The sequence below is a fragment of the Melopsittacus undulatus genome, chromosome 4, assembly GCF_012275295.1.
Source record: "Melopsittacus undulatus isolate bMelUnd1 chromosome 4, bMelUnd1.mat.Z, whole genome shotgun sequence".
In the NCBI taxonomy this organism is placed as follows: Eukaryota; Metazoa; Chordata; class Aves; order Psittaciformes; family Psittaculidae; genus Melopsittacus; species Melopsittacus undulatus.
In genome coordinates, this window is record NC_047530.1 from 25,142,140 (window position 1) to 25,161,889 (window position 19,750).

At 40.7% G+C, this 19,750-nt stretch overlaps 1 protein-coding gene across 3 annotated transcripts in view; it reads left to right on the forward strand.

Annotated features, from left to right (window-relative positions):
• Positions 1-231: 231 nt before the first annotated feature.
• The window catches only part of SETD3 (SET domain containing 3, actin N3(tau)-histidine methyltransferase), a 64,423-nt gene continuing 44,904 nt past the window's right edge, over positions 232-19,750 (forward strand). Inside the window, exons 1-2 of one of the 3 annotated variants that reach the window (XM_034061833.1) lie at positions 245-342; positions 1,040-1,099. The gene's annotated coding sequence lies outside the window, so the exon portion shown is untranslated. The other 2 variants (XM_034061832.1, XM_031049340.2) reach the window with 2 other exon arrangements.

Consider the following 19,750-nt stretch of genomic DNA (forward strand, 5'->3'; position numbering starts at 1 on the left):
AAGATTGCAAGCGATAGAAGCCAATAGGAACCTGAAGGCATGGGTTAAACCCCAGCCAATGGGGGAGCCGCCATGCCCTTTTTCAAGACCGGTAGCGAAGGCGAACGGATGGTCGCTGAGGATTGGCAGCCGTGGGTCTCGGGGGGCGGGGCTTTCGGGATGGTCGTGGCTCGGCCAATGGCGGCCGCTGGGCGAGGGAAGGGGTGGGGGCGGGCCGAGAGTGCGGGGCTGGGGCGAGCTCGGCCGCCGCCTCCCCACCCGCGGGCAGCGGCGACCGGCTCGAGGGGCTCGGGCTTTGCACCGCTCGCAGCAGGCGAGGCAGGAGCCGCCGCCGCGCGGGAGGTAAGGCGGGACCGTGCCCGAGGTTCCCACCCCTGGCTGAGCCGGTCGCTTCCCGCCCAGGGCTCCCCGCTCCCATTCCGGCGGGACCCGGGCCCTTCCCCTCAGCCTTCCCGGGGGCCCTCGCCCCGCTGCGGGTAGCTCCGTCGTCTCCCTTCGCACGGGAGGCGCCGCTCTTCCAGGACACCCCTTTTCGCTGCGGCCCCAGGACACGTTCCGTGGGCCCAGGCCTCATCGCTCTCCTTCTTCCCGCAGCCCCGGCCTTCTCCTTCCTCCGTCGCCTGTCGAGCCGGGCGGCCGCTGCCCCACGCGCTGGGCGCCCACGCGCCACGCCCCTTGTCGTGCGGGGCCGCGCCCGCCCCTTCCCCCGGGGAGAGGCCGCCTCCATGTCGGGGGAGCGGGGCCGGCCCCCGCTGCCGCTCCACTGCCTCACCGGAGGCTGGCGGGCGCTCCCGGCCCGCTCCGCCGTGGGTGGATCGGGCTCGTTTCAACCCGGTCTGCGCGGGTTGGAGGCGAGCGAGGCGGTGACATTCGCGTGTTCACGCTCGTTTCCCTTGTCCCACCACCCCCATCTCATCCCCCCCGAGGGGCTGATCAGAAACCGGAGTAAAACAAGTGTCTTAAAACTGCTTTCCTCGTGATGTAATTCCTTTTTTTATATGTGACACATCTTGAATACTCCCTACTCCTACTTCTTCAGCTTTCTAGGAGCCTCCGGTACCTCCAGCGCTCGGGGTCTGGCTAAGGAGTGTTTCTGCTGGTACGTGGCTCCTCGGAGTCTTCCCCTGGCAGGAAAAGTGTTCTGGTTTCTTTCCCTTCCTCACCCCGTCTGCAGCCTGCTTTAGTAAAGGGGTTAAAGCTTTGGAGGAAAAAGGTGGGTTTTAAAATTAGAATAAGTAATGTAAACTGTTTTTGTACAGGGGTGTTACTCCTGAAACAGGAGTGTCAGCCTCCCCCTGTTACTACAGCAGCTGCTGAGGTGGATCTTCTGAACCTTTTCTTCTTACTCAGCAGCACTCACTTAGAATTGCTTGAGCTGAGACTGTACTTTGCATTTGTGTTTAATTTTTAGCAACTTCCTAAATTTTCAACTGAAACGGAGTTTGTGTTTCTACCCAAAGGCAATATTTAGCTACCAGAACAAGCTCAGTTCTTCCTTTTGGAAGTTGTCGCTCACAGCTTAGTTCAAAGCTCCTCTTCTTCCAAGCTTGGTATCTGCTCTTTTGGGTGGATTTGTCCTTAGAACTTTATTATGAGATAAAGTTGAAGGTGAATTGCCTTTGTCCCTTCTAAGAGCATGTTATGTAAACCTGTCTCTTAAGGTGACAACTTTGTTCTGTGGAAATTGCTGCTGATTTCTCACAAGTGCGTTCTGCTTTCAGTTATTGTAAGCTTGTAACTATAAAAGGGAATAGAGCATTTTGTAGGTGAGTAGACAGCTGTAGCACTCTGCATGTCCAGAAACTGGTTCCTGGTGTAAGATAGTAAGCCAGTGTACAAGTTGTTGGAAGGAATGGCGTGATGGGCATAACAGAGTGTTTCCTGATAATTTTGTTCAGTTAAGTAGTTTAACATAGTAGAGGTTCAAGCATGCCAGTTGCACTTCAGTAGAGCTCTCAGTTACATTTAGCAAGCTGGATTGAAGTATATGTTGAAGTACAGTTGAAGATACATCCTTGGCATGGTGTACCTAGAAATAATTTAGGGTGCTGGGGGAAGAAATGAAATAATTTGTGGTCTCTTTGTTACTCTTCCAAGAGATGGCCTGATCTGTAGCTGAAGCCAGAGGAGTCTAGAAATAGGCTTCTAATTTGAGTATGGTACATGATTTTAAAATAAGCCATATTATGCCTCTCTGTATGGAAGTGTACATCTTGACGATGTTTTTATTGTAATAAATAGAAGGTACTTAGACACATCTGCTGTATCAGAAGTATTACATACTTTCTCATAGTGGTGCTGATTATCCAGTTGATATATTGAGTAGTTTCAGCAAATGAGTGTTCTAGTGGCTGTTCTTTGGAAGAAATAGGTAGTTTAAGGGTACTGGAGATCTCAGGAGTTCTCTGTCTTTACTACCAGGATGTCATAGTGTTTAGGGCTTGTTAAAGGCCATGTCATGATGCCAGTGGCTCAAGCATTGAATGTTTTTGGAGGCCTGGGCTGTTCTGTTAGGTCTGTTTGTGCTGATGACTGAAATCAGAGTGACTTGCTTCATTCTCAGTTAGGAGTTATATTTTATGCAGTGAGATTAACATTTTCTAAATTAAGAACATACTTGGAAACATGCAGATAAAAACAGTACATTAGGTTTTCTAATTAATTCTGCTTGAAAGGAATTTGGGGGGAAGAGTCTGTGGGAGTCTTCAGGAGGAGCAAAACCTAAGCAATGAAATGACAAAAGTTGGCAGAGTAGTAAAGTCTAACAGCTGCTTTTCTGTGAAGAGTAAGTTTTTTGTTTTTTGGGGTTTTTTTTCTTTTGTGGTCAAATAGTTGTCTGAAGAGCTGGTTCAAGAGAGATGCAAAGAAGTTACAAGATTTAAGAAAGTGTTAGAGTTGTTTCTTGGGGGGTAGTTAGTAAATTATCTTGCCTAGAATATCAGTGGGGTGTTTATAGTAAGAGGCACTCCTTCTGCCTAAGAAAGCTTTAATGGAAAGTGGAGGAACATGAGGGCAATCCTATAGTTACTAAAAAAATAGCTCAGAGTTAGGAAGCTGATAAAAGTGATAGTAATTATGAAATACGTACTTTGTGATACTGTTGTGGATGTATCCATTTTTCTTTGCGCTTCAGCATTTTCTGTTACCTTCAAATTAATAATTTCTTACCAGAAGTTTATATTTAATTTGTGAGGCAGTCTTGTATTTAGTATCTAACTAGGTTCAACTGCGGGTGGCGTGGGGGGAGAAGAATGTCAAACTGACAGTACTTACTTGTTTTTTTAGTAGATCAGGAGTATCTTGAGCATCCCAATCAGAATATTGTCAAGATGTCTCTTTGATTCTAAATATAACACTAAATGTCTTTTGAAATTTGCTTCCCAACACTTAGCTAAATTTGTTGGAGTTTTTTTTTTTTCTAAGTGCATCAAATAAACATTTAGCTGATTTTAGTAACTTCTTTTGATATTATTCTGCAGAGTGGCTTCTTCCCAATATCACAGCAATATTTATATACCATCACTCTTTCCTTAACCTGAAACCAGAATGGGATTAATAAAGTTTGTTCTTTGCAGGGTAGGTGCATACAGTATATACAGCACTGGTTCAATCCTCTCTCTTTTCCAGATGCTTTAGACTTGCATTAATGTTGACAAAACTGTGATGGCACAGCTTTTTTTTTTTTAATATCTATATATAGGGAATAGGGGATAATTACTTTAATTCTGGCCATACTTTGCCAGCTAACTTATTAGAAATGCTTCAGCTTCCTAGAGATGGTATTTTATGCCTAATAATGTTCTAACCAAGACCACTAAGTGTAAGATGCAAGAAAGGACCTCTCAAATCTAGATAAAGCACAGCAGGAGTTCTACATCATTCCATAAAAATGTCCCATTAGTGTTCTCTGGCCTTGGTCTTGTGTATTTGGAGCTAGACTTTGAAGAGGCTTGTGTTTGCACCAATTAGAGGTCAAGTTCAGTGCCCAAGAGTGTTTTAACATTGCTTTGCATTCTTGCTCTTGCCCTTCTTCTGCTGTAACCTTCTTTGTTCCCTTTTTCTGTTTTTAGCTGCTCTGCCCTACATTGGTTCTTGCCTGCATCTCTTCTACCAAATGACTATTCCAGTTGCTCCATCTATCCCTGTCTGTCCTTTACCACTTCCCATACTGTTCAGCAATCTGCTAATGCTTTTTCTTCCTTTGAAGTAAGGAAGAATTAGAAACAAAGTCTTGCATTTCAATCTGGGATCTGTTACCAGGCTAGGGCAGCAGATCTGTCAGCTGCGGGGAAGATTCCACGTGTCTTTCTAGCCTGGGCTGAAACATGCAAAGATGTGAATGAGTGTGCTTGAGATCAGTTTTATCTCCAGTGAATGCATGCATACAGGTGCTTACATGCTCTGGAGCTGGGCACAGCTAAGTAATACATAAGGCATGCTTCTGAGACTTCAGCTGCTAATATCCTATTATGAATCAAAATACAATGTAACCTCTAATTTGAGAGGTTTCTTTTACTTTACAGGATTATTTTGACCCCAAAGTTAAAGGCTGTTAGAGGATATTAGGGGATGACAGACTAGTATCTACTTCCTGTTTTGTTTTATGCTTTGATGTCTTCCCAGCATCTCTGATGGAATTGGCTGACCTGTCCTGGAAGTGCCTGAAAAGCAGTGCTTGGCTTGTTTTTCAGCCAGTGTTTTAATGTAGGTCAAAATTGTCCTTGTGGTTGAAAACGAGCTGTAAACTGTATCAATTCTAATAAGTTGCTTTTCAGACATTTCTTTTAAGAGTGTAGGCAACCTGCACTGAAGGGAGGTGAGTCCATCTCCGGGGCTCATGTTTTAGCAGTCTGATTCTAGACTTTTGCATGTGGATCAATATTATTCAGTGCTTTACAGCACTGATGCCCAAACCTTTAACGCAGTATTGTTTTAGTGGAGTAGGAAGAGGATGTGACATATGGGTTTCCACTTCCATGGAACCTGTGTTGATTGATCAGTATCTCCCCTATGCTGGGTCTTGCGCCATGCTCCCATTCTGATGATAACTTAAGGGAATATGAATTACTTTGTGAGGGGGAGACAGTGGCAACCAAGCATGAAGTGTGGCTGTTTCCAGCCCCTTCCAGGCTTTCTGAGGGCTTGGATTAATTTTCCTTTTGGTTATTTTTACTTGACAACAAAGTTTATAGCTGTAGCCACATAAGAACTTCAGGTGCTTTTGGGTTTAAGAACTTTTGTATGGAAATACTTAACAAGGACTTCTGAAAGATCTAGTTTTGCAGATTTTGCTTCTAAGTAATTGAGGTGAACAGTGTCTTAGCATCTGCAATTACATGAGTTGTGAATCTGTATGTATACTCTGTCCCATTGTCGAAGTCACCAGTGAGGATGGTAAACAGTGCTGGTCCCAGTATTAATCCCTGTGGTACACCACTGTGACCAGCTGCACCTTGTGCAATTCATCACCACATCTTGGAGCAGATGGTGCAGCCAGTTTTCAGTCCACCTCACTTTAGTTGATTCTTCATCAGTGTCATGGTTTGAGCAGTAGCAGTTATTTTTTCTCCTTCTTGTGGCTGGTGCAGTGCTGTGTTTTGACTTCTGGGCTAGGAACAGTTGCTTGATAGCGAGCATATTTTGAGGGTGTTTTTGTTCAAGGCCTTTTCTGAGCACGTGGTCTGCCGGGGAGGAGGGGAGGCCGGGAGGAAGGAGAGACAGGACACCTGATCCAGGCTAGCCAATGAGGTATTCCATACCATAGCACGTGATGCCCAGATTACATACTGGGAGAGAGAGGGCTGGAAGGGTGGAGCTCTGGAGGAAAATGGAGGAAGGAGCACGCGGTGCTCGGCCGGGCAGAGTGGGGTGAGTTATGGGTCGGTGGCTGGTGGGGTGTTGTCTTCTTTTTGCTTGTTGTTTGCCGTATCATTATTATTTGTAGTAGTAATGGCAGTAGTGATTTGTGTTGTGCCTTAGCTATTAAACCATTCTTATCTCAATCCATGGGGGCTACATTCTTTGGATTTTCCTTCCTAATTCTCCGGGAGTTGGGGGACTTGGTTTAAACCACGACAATCAGTTTGTCTATAAGGATGTGATGGTAGAAACTGCCAAAAGCCTTACTAATGTAGAGATAGATGAACAGCATCCATTACTCTTCTGTCAAGATTATGAGGTCAGTCAGGCATGACTTCCTCTACATCAGTCCATGCTGACTGTCCCCTGTCACCTTGTATGTTTGGTAGTGGCTTCCCAGTTTACTTGCTTCAACAGCTTCCCTCCACTCAGCACTGATGAAGCCATACATGGAGTGCTGTGTCCAGTTCTTCCAATGTGAGATTCTGTGAGATTAAGTTAGTTTAAATGTTTCTTCTCCTGATCTCCTTTCACTGAGAATATCTTCTTTATACCAGGTCTCAGGGCCTGGGATTTCTGAAGGCAGGTCTTGTCAGAGAAGAAGGCATAGAGTACCAAAGTCTTGTTTTTTTTCCTGAGTCCTTTGTCACCAGGTCCCCTACCTTTATTCAGCAGCAGGCTCACACCTGGCCTAGTCTTAGCTTTTTAGCTCCTGATGTACCTTACTGTCTTTGTTGTTGTACTTCATGCCCATTGTCAATTTCAACCCCAAACTGGCTTTGGCTTTCTTGACCACATGGCTGCATACTCAGTGTCTTGCTTCCTCCTGGCTTACCTGGTCCTGCCTCCACTTCTGTTTGAATTTTGTCAGGAGCATCTTTGCTCATTCATGCAGGCCCCCTGCCACCTTTGCTTAATGTAGGGAGGCACATAGGGATGAGCTGTTCCTGAGCTAGAAGGAAGTAATTGAAGTGTTACCTCTTTATGGTTCTTAAAAATAAGTACTAGCAGAATACCTTTCTTTCCATTGTTCAGTTTTCAGTTGCATATGCTAAGGGGTGAAAGTAGTAGGCCACTAGAGCATATTTTGTGAAACTAAGAACAGATGCCTGAGGTAGCAAATATGGAGTTACCATCTCGCATCAATCTCTGGTTCCAGGAAGCTATATAGGATTTGCTGGAGCATTTGATGCTACCTTTTTTTTTTTTTTTTTTTTTTTTAATTGTAAAGAAAGCTATTTATCATTTTGAAAACTGTAGCCAGAGGTTACAGTGTTCAGGCATATACATGACTTAATTTCATTTTTGATATCTGTGCAGACAGTGTCTCAGTGTTTGTCAGAGCAGTTCTGATTTACTGCTTTGTTAGTCCCTATACCTTGTTCTGTTCAAATCCAGTGATAAAATGTTTGGATCTTCCAGTCTTTGCTGGTACCCTGCATCTATTTACAGGTTACTTTATTCAGTTCTGCTAACTGAATCCTTGATTTGAAACCATTTCTTTATAGACATGCATAGGTTATTTCTTGTTGAACATGTTACTAGGAAATAGCTACTGGTGTGTATCTAAAAAAGCCTGTGACCCATTTATCCAATTTTTAGGTTTTCACATAAACAAACGACTTCTCAACATAGGCTCACAACCTTCTGGGTCAATACTGCTTTCTCATGAGCTTATAGGTGCCATGGCCTAGAATTAAGGAACTTGATGGAACAAATACATTTCAGTGGTCTTTTTTGTGATACTCTGTTGTTAACCTCTGAGCCAGCAGCACCCTTGATAACTGCTGCTCACTGTGGAGGGTCATACTGCCTGGGTTTGGATATTCCTGATATGTCTTAATGTTTGGAGGCTGTTCTGTATGTATCTCTGATCTTGCAGCTAGATAATCTTTTGGAAACTGCCTTTTCAAAATAAAGTAGGCCTCAGCAGGAAGTTGAGCTGTGTATGGATGATTTTTTCTTTGAGGAACTTTGCGTGTTAGAGTAGTATTTTTAGACTTGCAGAAAGTAGCAAAGATTGGCTGGTAAAGAAGTAAAAATGGCTGTCTACTTTAGAATGACCACATACAATGTTTAATCTTCCCCTTTCCTAAGCAGAGTTGCATTGATAGCATATTAATTTATTAACTCTCCTTAAAATAGAAAAGCATCCATCCCCTCTGGAGCCTGCTGCACCTGATTCTGTCAGTCAAGAGCAAGTAAAATGGATTTTGTCAGACCAATTTGGGAAGCTTTATGTGCTGATACAGTGAAGACTGATATAACTGTGAAGTTTAGAGTTGCAGAAAATGGCTGTTGGGTTTTCATGTAGCTGTGAGATTCAGATGGATATCTGTTCTCTCTCAATTTTTCTAAAATTCAGCATTCAAGAAGGTATTTCTCACTTTGCTCCCAGGTGATGTTTGGGAATAACAGTGAGCTCTCTAAGAGTTCATGAAATTACGATTTTTGCACTTCTCAATGCTGTATTTAAAAAATAGAATTCCTGCTTTCAAGACGACAGATAATGTGATTTCCTTCTGTCACTATAGGATGCCTGGCTTGTGCAACTTGGTTCTCTGGCTCCTTAAATCTTTGAATCTGTGCCTTAATATAAAAACCTGACCCATTGCACTTTGTTTTCAGGCATTCAGACTAAAATGAAATGATAGCCTAATGCAGTAACTGCTTGCTTTGTTTTGTTTTGTGACTCAACTTGCAGTTGAGTCAAGAGACCAGACTTGCAGTTGGTCTCTGCAAGTGATGTTTGCAAAGTTTTTAGCTATTCACTAGTAAATGGTGGTTGTAGTCTTTGGTAGAGTGTATGCCTACTTTGAAGGTGGGAAGTTAGTGTAGTGATGCAGCTTTTATTTGTTTTACCAGGGTTTTACTGTTGTACTCAAAGAAAGCAAAATTCTGTGCAACACTGAAGAACATTTTACCTTCTGCAAAAATACAACTTTCTTTTCCAGAAAACTCTCAGAAATGTCAGAACAGGTTAATAACAAAAGCTGGTTTGAGCACGTTTCTGCAGACTTCTACCCTTACAGTATGCGACATGTTGGCCTAAGGCACAGGACATGAGCAGTCTAGTTTTGGAAAGTACTGCTGCTCCCAGAATGCATTTTTCTCTGATGGATATTTACCAGTATCACCTGCAGCAAGATGTCAGGAGCGGCTTCTCTATGGTAATAGTCACGGTTTGTACTCAGTTCTGTCCTTTGTGCTCTCTAAGGAAGAATTAAATGCTGCGAGTGGAAGTCATCTCTATCTAGAAATTTGCCAGACTAGTAGATAGTGGTTCTATTTGTGGAAGCGGGGAAACTCGGCTACAGGAACTGGGAAACACAATATTAATGGTAACAGCCAGTGGAGTGAGGAGTCAGGCTGCTGGCACTCCTCTGGGTTTTAGTGCATGGCCTTTCTTGGGCCAGAGGGATAGGTTGATGACATGGCTAGTGGTTTGCATCAAAATAAGGCAGAGCAGGAAAACTGATTTTCAGCAGGCATGCTATCAGTGCATTAGTATACCTGAGGCAGTCAGCTTGTGAAAAGATGCTGTTTAATCTTTCTCCCTTAATATACAGAAGAGGACTTTGTTCAGAAAGCAGTGTGACCATTCTGGAGGTGTTCAGGAACTGGTGGGGACAATACATTTACTCTGTAATATGTGTGCTGAAATAAATGTTTAAAATATTTCTGCTTGAGTCTGTTTTGTCACCTTCAAACTTACTAAAATAAAAATAAAATTCTTATCAAGCAGTTCTACCATAGCTCTTCTGAATTGAGAATTAAAATTCTGAAAAGTCAGTGGCAGTATACAGTGCCTTGTGGTCTGTTTACATTTTGTTACTGCTTTATCAAACATCTGAAAGCTCAGGGGTGAAGCCAAGTAACACTTAATATTGCTGCATCTTTCTTGTTCCTGAGAGCCCCGTAAATGCCAGCTTTCTTATTTCAAGTGTCACTAGTTTGAGTAAACATGGAGGAGACTCTGTAAGGGCTCAAGTTGCCAACTGTGAATGCCAGCATTTAAAAAGGTCTTGGAGGAACCTGCTCCTTTGCTTTCAAGGTCTAGAGTAAAAAGAAAACTTGCCACTATTTCACCTGAAAAACTTGTAGTCACACTTTCTAGAATAGTCGCCATTGTAACCGCTGGTTAGGGAATGGGCTTAAGGCAAGTGGATTTGGATTTCCAACAGTTGGTAAGCCCTCAATAGCATCATAGCATTCATAGCAGAAGTTCTTAAATTTATTTTGTAGTTTTTTGCAGTGTGCATAGCACTTTAAATGTTGTCAGAAGTTCCTCTCCAAACTGTCAAAATCGTATTCTTTGGGGATTTAAAATGCTGAGTGCTTGGTCTGCTGTGGGTGTTTTCCAAGAACACTGAAATTACAGTACCTTGAAGTGTAATCGTAACTGGGCTTTACAGCTATGATCCCTTCAGTGAGAGTTCCCCAGCAAAAGAAAAAAAAAAAAAGGCTCTAAACATTAGCACCTATTAGGGGGCTGGTATTTAATAGTCTTACTGGGAAAGATTTTCCTTTGTACTATGAAGAAATACTTTGGAGGTGCACTTCTTACCACTTGCATTGCGGTAAATCTGTGCACTGTTGCAGTTTATGTTGGCAATCATTTTATGACCTTATCATATAACAGAGTTCAGTTTCCCTCAAATTTCACATATAGAATGAATGACCAGGTGGATTTTTTTATACATACAACTAGCTGATATCAGTCTGTCCTCCTCCTGTCCCAGAGCAGGAAGGCAGGCAGGTGTGCTATCTGGGTGTGACAAAGTGCAGCACAGTCTCACAGTGGTGGAGTGCAACTCCAGACTTCTGGGTTTTTTTTTCTTCCTCCTACTGTGAACTCAGTCCTCTTTCAAGATGAGCAGCCTGGTGTCTTTCAGAATTGTGCTGGGGACATGATATCACATAAAAGCGAGCACATTAATTGGTGTAGATACTCCCATGTGTCCTAGAAAGGTTAAGAAAAGGCATACAGATACCTACTGGAATTATCCTTATTGTTATATTTTTCCTTTTTCACCCTAGTTTGTACTGTTGATCCTGGCCACAGCCTGGAAGTCCTTGGCATTGTATAGGTGCCTCTTTACTATTCAGATGTGCTTTCTTTGTTGTGCTTTGATGGTGATCCTTAAGCGCTGCTGGTAAAGGTGAAATGCCAGCAGTACCATCTCTGAGTATAACTTTAGGGATTTCATCTGCTGTGGGCAGAAGCTTGGTGGAACAGTTGTGCTTCACTCAGCTAGAGAAAAATACAGCAATTATTTTGCAACTGTAAGGACAGGGTATTCCAGGAAACAACACAAAACTAGCTGAATTCAGCTATTTATAACTTCAAGTACGATTTAATTATGTACACTGGGTAGTGTCAATTCAGTATCCAAATATAGGTCCTTAAGATTTTTTTTTTTTTTTTTTTTTTTTTGTGTTCCAGCAGTGGTATTGAAACATTCAGCCAATTTAAGTTGTTACAAGACATGAATATATAATGAAACTCATTTTGAGGACAAGCATCATATATCCTGCCATACAGAATAAAACAGGTCTTCAGGCTTGTAGAAACTTGTTTTCTGCTGTGGATAGCATTTTTCCTTCCTCCTTTTCATCAGAGAGACTTGCAAGATGTTTTTTGTCACTTAATGTAAGTATTACAAGGTCAGTGTGGGTAGGAAGTCCTTTTGAATGAAAGGGATACAGCGTATCTGGTGTATGGCTACATCTGTATTACCTGGCTGCTTGGTAGAGAAGCTTCACCTGGATTGGAACTAGGTTTCTTAAGGTCCTTTCCAACCCTAACCTTTCTGTGATTATTAGAAGGGCCCAGGGACTGTAGCTATCACTTTTGTAGGATCTGCTGCCTATCCTATGTGGGTTGTCAGTGTGATGGGACTACATAATTACCTGATTGGAAAGGAGCAGCCTAGCAGGCAATAGTAAATCATATTGGAGATGCAATACGTGTGGGAAGCAGAGGGTAGAAGAAGGTGTTAAGACAAAAAATAAACAGAACTGATAGAATTTTTCAGTGCACAGAAATAATCATGGTCCCAATTGCTACTAGGCTGCTTGAGGGCATTCCACTTAAGTGGAATTATTGTTGCAATTAAACAGTAGTCCTTGGCATTAAGCATCTTCAGCTTTAAATCTCTTCCTTGGAGACAGTCCAGTTAATTGGAATACATGTTATTGCCTAGTTTTGTATTATTTATGCCATTAACTGTAAGGCAATTAAAAAGGACTTTAAACAATATCTCTGCAACGATACCCAAGAATTTTTATTTTGGGGTTATTTTGGGTTTTTGGTTTGTTTTTTTCCAGTTCAGCCTGGCTCAGTTTCTTCTGCACTAGCTGTTACATGAAGCAGCAGATGCAATGGTATGTGTCCAATATGCATCCAGTCTTTTCTGTGCATCCTAGAGAATTTACATATAAAATATATAGGTGATGCTCACATGCACTTTATCTTTTTCAGTAACACACAGGAATAGGTTAACTTCTTGTTATAAGTTTTTCTGCTGCTTTAAAGATGTGCTGTTTCTTTTCTGGTGGTTGGATTTATTATGATTCTTGGTGACTAAGAAGTTGCAGTGAGGGCTGACCCATGTGAAGTGCTCTAAGCAAAATACAGGAAATGGTGATAAAAGGTCCTAGTTGTTGATCACATAAGTCTTGTAAAGTTTACATAAAGTAGTTGTAGTGACTATGCTGTATTTCCCCTGGAAAGAAAGTTCACTGTGAGCATGCTAGCATGGCTCAAGAAGTCACTGTCTGAAATCACTAACCAAACTGATGTCGAGCACTGTTAAAAGTGGGAAGTGGCATAGGTTGTGGTAAGCCATAATAGGAGCTAATTTGGAAATTTATGGAGTTTTTGGATCTTTACAAAGCAGCTAAAGTACATGCAAGGGTAGCATATAGCTGTGAGTTCATGGCTTAGCATATGAATGTTTAGAATTAAACATTGCGTAGCATGTTATTTCCTGATGTATGTGCACAGGATAACAGGTAAAACCGAAGTAACTTTCTAACTGTAGTTCTTGCATAGCTGTGACATACTGGCTAATGAAGATTTGGGGCAGTATTATCATTTCTATATTTCTGGTTATACCATTTGGGGAAATTTTCTTCTGTGAGCATTGGGGGTGTAGCTCTTGACTACAACATCTGTTTTGTAGACCAAACCTTTTTAAAGTTTCTTATATGTGTTGAGGGGGTTATTTTTAGGATTACACAGTCATAGTGAACAGATCTTCCAGCATGAAGCATGTAAGCAGTGGTCTCACAAACAGTCGGAATGTATTTTACATCTGGGTTTACTGCAACAGAAGTCAGTTGTGTGCCTGTCTTATGCCATTTGTAATTCTACACCCCTGCTGTAGAATTAAGTTCAAACAGCACCCTGTTGAAACACAGATGCTTTGCATGAACTGGATTTTTCTGAATAAGAACAAATGCAAAAATGTTATCTCACACTGGATTTTCATGTACTTAGTTGACATTAACCGTTTTTAAAGTAATAACAAATGCATATTCTGTAACTGCATTACAGACCGTCCTGTAGGAAGAAAAAGCATTCATTTAGAAGCATTAACAATATAGGCATATATTTCTAATGTGGCTTTTTTTTTGCCAGTAAGTTCTTTTCATTAGTGCAAACTTGGCATAAGTTTTCAGTTTCAGGTTGGGGTTTTTTTTTATTTCCTTCTTTGGTTGTTTTTACTCTTTCAGTGTTTTAAGAATTTATTCTTAATAAATTTAGATAAGTGAACTTTTGATATAATACTGTACCTACTTTCAGGAGCAGTGAAGTTTACAATCACTGCCGTGGTAAATTTCTTGATGAAAATAGATGTTTAGGAGAACCAAGTAGCCCAGAAAGTGAAGACAGGTAAAAAGTAGCTATCTCTTAAAGGGGATAAAAACCATCTGCTGTCTGATTGTGAAAGAGGTGTGGGGAGGAAATACCTGAATCAAAAAAATAGGCTTGTAGAGAACTTATCTCAGGAAGAGTGTGCTTGTTAAGACGTGATGGGGACAACCTGCTTCATTTGCTTTACCTGAGGGGTGCAGAAACTACAGGTGGGTCATGTGACTAAATTAGGTCTTTGAAAGGAAAATAATACTCAATTTCTCTGTGAAGTAGGAAGAGCTGACCTGAGTAATTTTGCAACCTTACGAAGAAAGAAAACGTACTACATTGCAGTTGGGAATACAAGAAGCCGGGTGAACATACTGGAGAAAAATCCCCTTGTATTTTTCTTGTAGGTCTCTTCAGTACCTGTTCTTGATTGCTGTCACTGTTACTTTTCTTCTGGTAAAAGACATGATGGGGAGAGAAGAGAAATAAAGACTATGGTGAAGATGAAAATTGTAGACTTTGAAAAAAAAAAGAGCAACTTCTATTGTCATTATTCCTCCAGCAGATGGTGGATGCTGCTCAATGCTGTTCTTTAGAGATGCGAAGATACTAGGGGATGTGGCAAGTCTTTTTCAATCAAGAAGACTGAATCTGGGGAGCAGACACTAGAAAAGGAGGGAGGAATGATAAGCAGAATCTTGTAAGGTGGAACTGGAAGAAAACTAACTGATACATGTGACCAGTACCAATATCTCCCTCTTTCTGCAGAAGATGCATATCTGGAGCTATGGGCTCTTGTCCAGAATGATGATGGCATTCTTGACTTGATGATCAGATGAAAAATCTGCACATGGCAGTCATTTTATATCAGAGGGAGTTTACATTTTCTTAACCAGCAGAAGGAAGCTGCATTTGAGGGGTGCAAGTTGTTTTGGGAAAGCAGAAGAACCTAGGGCACTCTAGGTATTAGTTGAGCCATGCATTGGACTGATTCAGAGTATGGCATCTTGCCACAAAGAACAAGTGTATCAAAGACTTCCTCTTGAAGAAGGAGATAGTGTGGGTATGGGTAAGGGAGTTCTTGGAAAATATAAGTTTACATTGTAAGTGGAATGCAATTCTAAGTGAATACAGTATGGGCTTTTCTGTCATTAATTTTACTAGTGTTTTCTCTAGGTAATTTTTGTCAGCATTGTCATTGGTGTTATGGCAATACTTCAGATCCTGTTAAAAAAAAAGGCTGCCTTATTACAAGCCCTCTATAATCACTGGAGTTCCCACTTCCAAAAAGCTTACAATTTAAACAGAAGAACAGAAACATGGTGCAGAAAGAAACTACACAAATACAGTGGCCTGCAATGACATAATACAATGTCATTGTAGTAGGGCTTTTGGGGCAAGTGTCTAGAGGAAATGACGAAATGGAAGAAAAAGGAAAGTATACGGTGGTGGGAGAGGAAAATAATAGTCGGAACAAGTAGAGTACAGGAGAGGTGAGAAATTAAGAACTGGGGGAAAGGGACTGAATCCATAACTAGTCATTTATTTAGTGGGAACACCTAGATTAATACCTTAGGAGTGATGTGAGTGTTAATGTGGTTTCCAAGTGACATGGTGTAGGTGGTTTTCACAAGCAAACATAGTCTTCATTGTAAATGCTTAAGTTGAATTTTGCTTAAAGATCACAGATCTCTTCCTCCACCCACACTGTTCTTACACTTCTTGATACCATACTTTCTATTTGCTATAGAATGTATTTATTTTTTACCTGCAGTCATAAGGTTGAAGTTTGGGGGGGGGGAGGGAACCCGAAAGAAACACAACTAACTTGGAACAGTGGAAGCAAAAGATCACATGTGTGGTAAACCTGGTTATATCAAGTGTAAAACTGGGTTCTCCTACATACAGATTTGAGAACTCCTGTCAGTTGCCTGTAAACATTAAGCTTGTCCCTTAAGACCCTAGCTGCTTGACATATGTTGATACAAGAGATGATACACTTCCCTCTCAAAAGTAGAGGGGCAAATAACTTAGTCTAGGCAAACAAACTAAGAAAAAAAATCCAGCCTGGTTTGTGTGCCTGGTACTTATCTGTCCTCCCTGTAGATGCAGCCAAGGAACAGATCCCAGAGCCACCTACTCTGCTCACCTCTCCATGCACTTTGAGTGGCTTGAGAATTCACTTGTCTACTTCTTGCCTGCCCTTGTTGAGCCGTGTCTGTCCTTCCAATACTGATTCTAGATCTGCACCCCTCACCTTCTGTGCTAGTGTATGCCAAGATGTTGCGTGGGGTGGGAGCTATTATGTAATGGAACATAATGTAATTAGCATCTACAGGGATCTGAATTAAGAAGATACAGTGTGAAGATACTGCATTGGAAATATGCTCAGTCCTTGAAGCAAAGTTAAACTTCAATGGGTAATTCTTGCTGTGGGAATTCTTAACTTGGTTGTTATTGTAAAAGCTCAGCAAATTTTTGAGAAGCTGGTTTACTACTCTGTAAAGTAAAAACTAATAGCTGAAGCAAGTAAGGCTTCTATCTGTTGGGCAATTATTTGTGCTTCACCCATCAGTTTATTAGATATTTGTAATCGATATTGACAGAGTGGGAGAACTCAAAAGTAAGTTGGTGGGCTTCCTACAGGAAAAGCTGTGTTGAGAATAGTTTCTCTTCTGGTTGGCCTGTTTGTTAGCTAGTCAGTATGTGTGCTGATGGTTTTTCCCAAGATGCACAGTTAAATTGAAGCCTGCAAGAGAAGATGCTGCCTGGCTAGTAAGGTCAGGTGGTGTGGGAACTGAAAGCTATGTAGAGTCCCAGAAGAGATGAGAAAGGTAACTGAAAGCTCTGCAGGGATGCTTGGACCATTAGAAAAGGCTGGTTTATGTAAGAAAGGGAGATGCACATCCAGAAGAAATCTGGGTCCGTATAATCTGCATTGTGTAGGCTAAGTTACTTAAAACTGAGTTAAGTACTTAAAAATTAATATAGTGCTTTCTTAGCACAATTACTATATTAAGTTTTGTAACAAAGGTTGAAAACTTGTATTTTTACCCAATGAGTGAGAGGTAGGCATTTTTATATTGTCTTATGATAGATTTTATGTTTTTTCCCCACTGTCAAATTTAACTGCAGCTTTACTTAGTGCTACAGTAAATCCTTGGTGGTCATGTGAGTCATGTGAAGGGAGGAGGAGGTGTTAATGATTAAATGGCTTATTATTTTCTGAAATACTGTTTGGTAAGATCCATATTCTATCATCCAAGCTTGGCATTGGTTCTGTAAGGAAATGTGGTTCTATGATATGGTCAGGTTCTCTAATACCAGAGGTATTAGCTTTCTTAAATAAAATGTTTAAGCAGTCATGGGTTTTTAAAAAACAAAACCAAACCACATGCACTTGGTGGTAGTTCTTTAGTACTCTCAGGATTTTTATACTGACATGTCATGGTTACCTTATAAAGCTGTTAGGTGAACATGCTCACTTTTTAAAGCTCTAAGTCAAGAGGAAGCATATTTTACAGCTCATTAAAATATTATTCGTGTGTGATGCGGAAACAAGTTCAAAGTCTGACACAACACAACTGCTCTTTGATAGCATTAGAGGGGGAAGATGGATCGTTTACACCCCTCACTGCCAGTTTTGGAATGATTCTTTTCGCCAAGCCAGCTGATACACTATATTTGGAAATGTGGCTGTGTTATGTATTACCAAGCTTATTCATCATTGCTGTCAGTGTACTCTCTCTCTGCAGAATGCTTTCAGGAATTTTCAACGATGTTCTTTTGAAAGGAAACATAGCATAGTACTTAAAAAATATTCACCAGAAGACAACCAGAAAAGCAAACTTGCAAAAAAAACCCCAAAACCAACTGAAAATGTGTATTGCTGCTGCTTCAGATATTTATGAAGTCTGCAGTTCATCTCAGTCCTGAAGGATTTTTTGGTGTGCTTTTCTCTACATGTCATGCAGCTATATTTTAAATTGCTGCTTCTGTTGTCATGCATGTACTGGTAAAACAGCCTGTTTTTTTCATTACTGTGTTGAGAAGCAGGCTCACACTTTATTTCTTTTGAAACAATAGTTTGTCACTGGCAAAAAAAGATGCTTTATATCTGAAATTTTGTTACAAATTAAAAAATACTGTTTTCTCCAAAGTAATGAATCTTCTTAGAAATTCCTAGTAATTTCTTTAGAATCGAAATTGAACTCTAAACTCTGTTTCATGAACTGTGATTTTAATTACAAAAAGCAGTTTCATAAAGGAACCACACTTACTTTCTCCATATTGGGTCTCATAAGTGTAAGTCTTCATTTGCTATTTACATATGGCAGAGCATTGCTCAGCTAAACTGTTTTTTTGCCAAATGTGAAATTATGTTGTGTGTTAGTTTTCAGAAATTTGAGGAAAACTTTCATAATCTATTTTTCAATTATATATTATATAAAATATGTAATTTTTTTTCATGGTACCCCTGGCAGTGTTCAAGGCCAGGTTGGATGGGGCTTTGAGCAACCTGGTCTGGTGGACAGCATCCCTGCCCACTGCAAGCGGGTTGGAACTACATGGTCTTTAAGGTTCCTTTCAATCCAAACCATTGTGTGATTCTATACACAGCTCTACTGGGTTGGCATTTGGAATACATTTTCTGCACAGCTATGCATAGCAGCAATTCCTTTTAAATTATGGCTTTTACTAAACAATACAGCTGTCAACGCATAGATTTTAAATAGTTATATCTATGAGCAATGAATGGAGATAAGTAATGTAGGAAGTACATTTCTGATTGGGAATTTGATTTTAAAAAGTACAGTTTTGATCAAGATAGATGATTCCTTAAAAGGAAATACTTCCATGGCAAGATATCTCAAGATATCAGTCTGCTTGGTTTTGCTTTTTTGTGCAGGAGACTTGCTGATTTAATCATGCATGCAGCATATTTTCTCTGTAGAAATTCTGATGATTAAGAAGCAATAGTTTAGACAAGACACATACATCAAAGAGGGAACAAAGATACTTCCAGAGCTTATTTCGTGTTCATATCCTGGTAGCAGCCTCCTGAAAAAGAAAAAAACCCAATGCATTTCTGATTACGGTTCCATCAGTCCAATGAGTTGTGTTCACTGACCTTGTTTTTTTCCTATGGTATGTTTTCTGCATGTTATCTGAGCAATAGGAGCTGTGACAGATTCTGGTGTAGCCTTGAAATTCTTACTTGAGTAGATTTCAGCTAGAGAGATGAGGGTTTTTTCCCTCTAAACCAATATTCACCTATGATATTCATGGAAATGCTAAGCATTGTTTGAATTTTTCTTTGTCATATTTGGGAAACTGAACTTCATATACTCTAAATGCCACAGAACTTCAAATTCTCCATGTGCTCAGGGATAGTCCTGTTCCTTGTGCTGTGTTCCATGTCAGAAAATGAAAGAATTTGGTTTGTTTGCATTTCTTTTTGAATATAACTAACAGTTTTGCTTTAGATTCTCCCCCCCCCACCCTCCTGCTTTTGATTTGAGATGTTGTCTTTTCAGTTGGTTTTGAGCTCCTTAAATTTGGAGTTAATAAGTTAACAATGTTAACTTGCTTTGTGATCATTCACAGCTACTATTTAAAATAAGCCTTGGGTTTCACAGTTTCTTGTTCATTCTAATCTCAGTGGAAAATTAAAGTTGCCAGATTATGTACCTTTCCCATTAGATTTTTTTTTTGCATGTGGCATTTGTATTTAAACAATCTACCATATACAGTTACTTAACGTGGATTGCAGTTGTTTCAGCCTTCATCACTGTGGAGAAGCAGCTTTTCAGCTGCTGTTTGATACATTCCAGTATTAATACCACCTGCCAAAGAACAAAACTTTTTGTTAGGAGTATGATAAGAAACATTAAATTTTGGGTAAGCTACACTGACTAAGGATCAGAGGATCCCTTTTATATGTACAGAGTGTTCAGGAATCCACAGTGCTTCTATGAGTATTTTAGCACTGTTATGGATTATCACAGTGTGTGATAACTT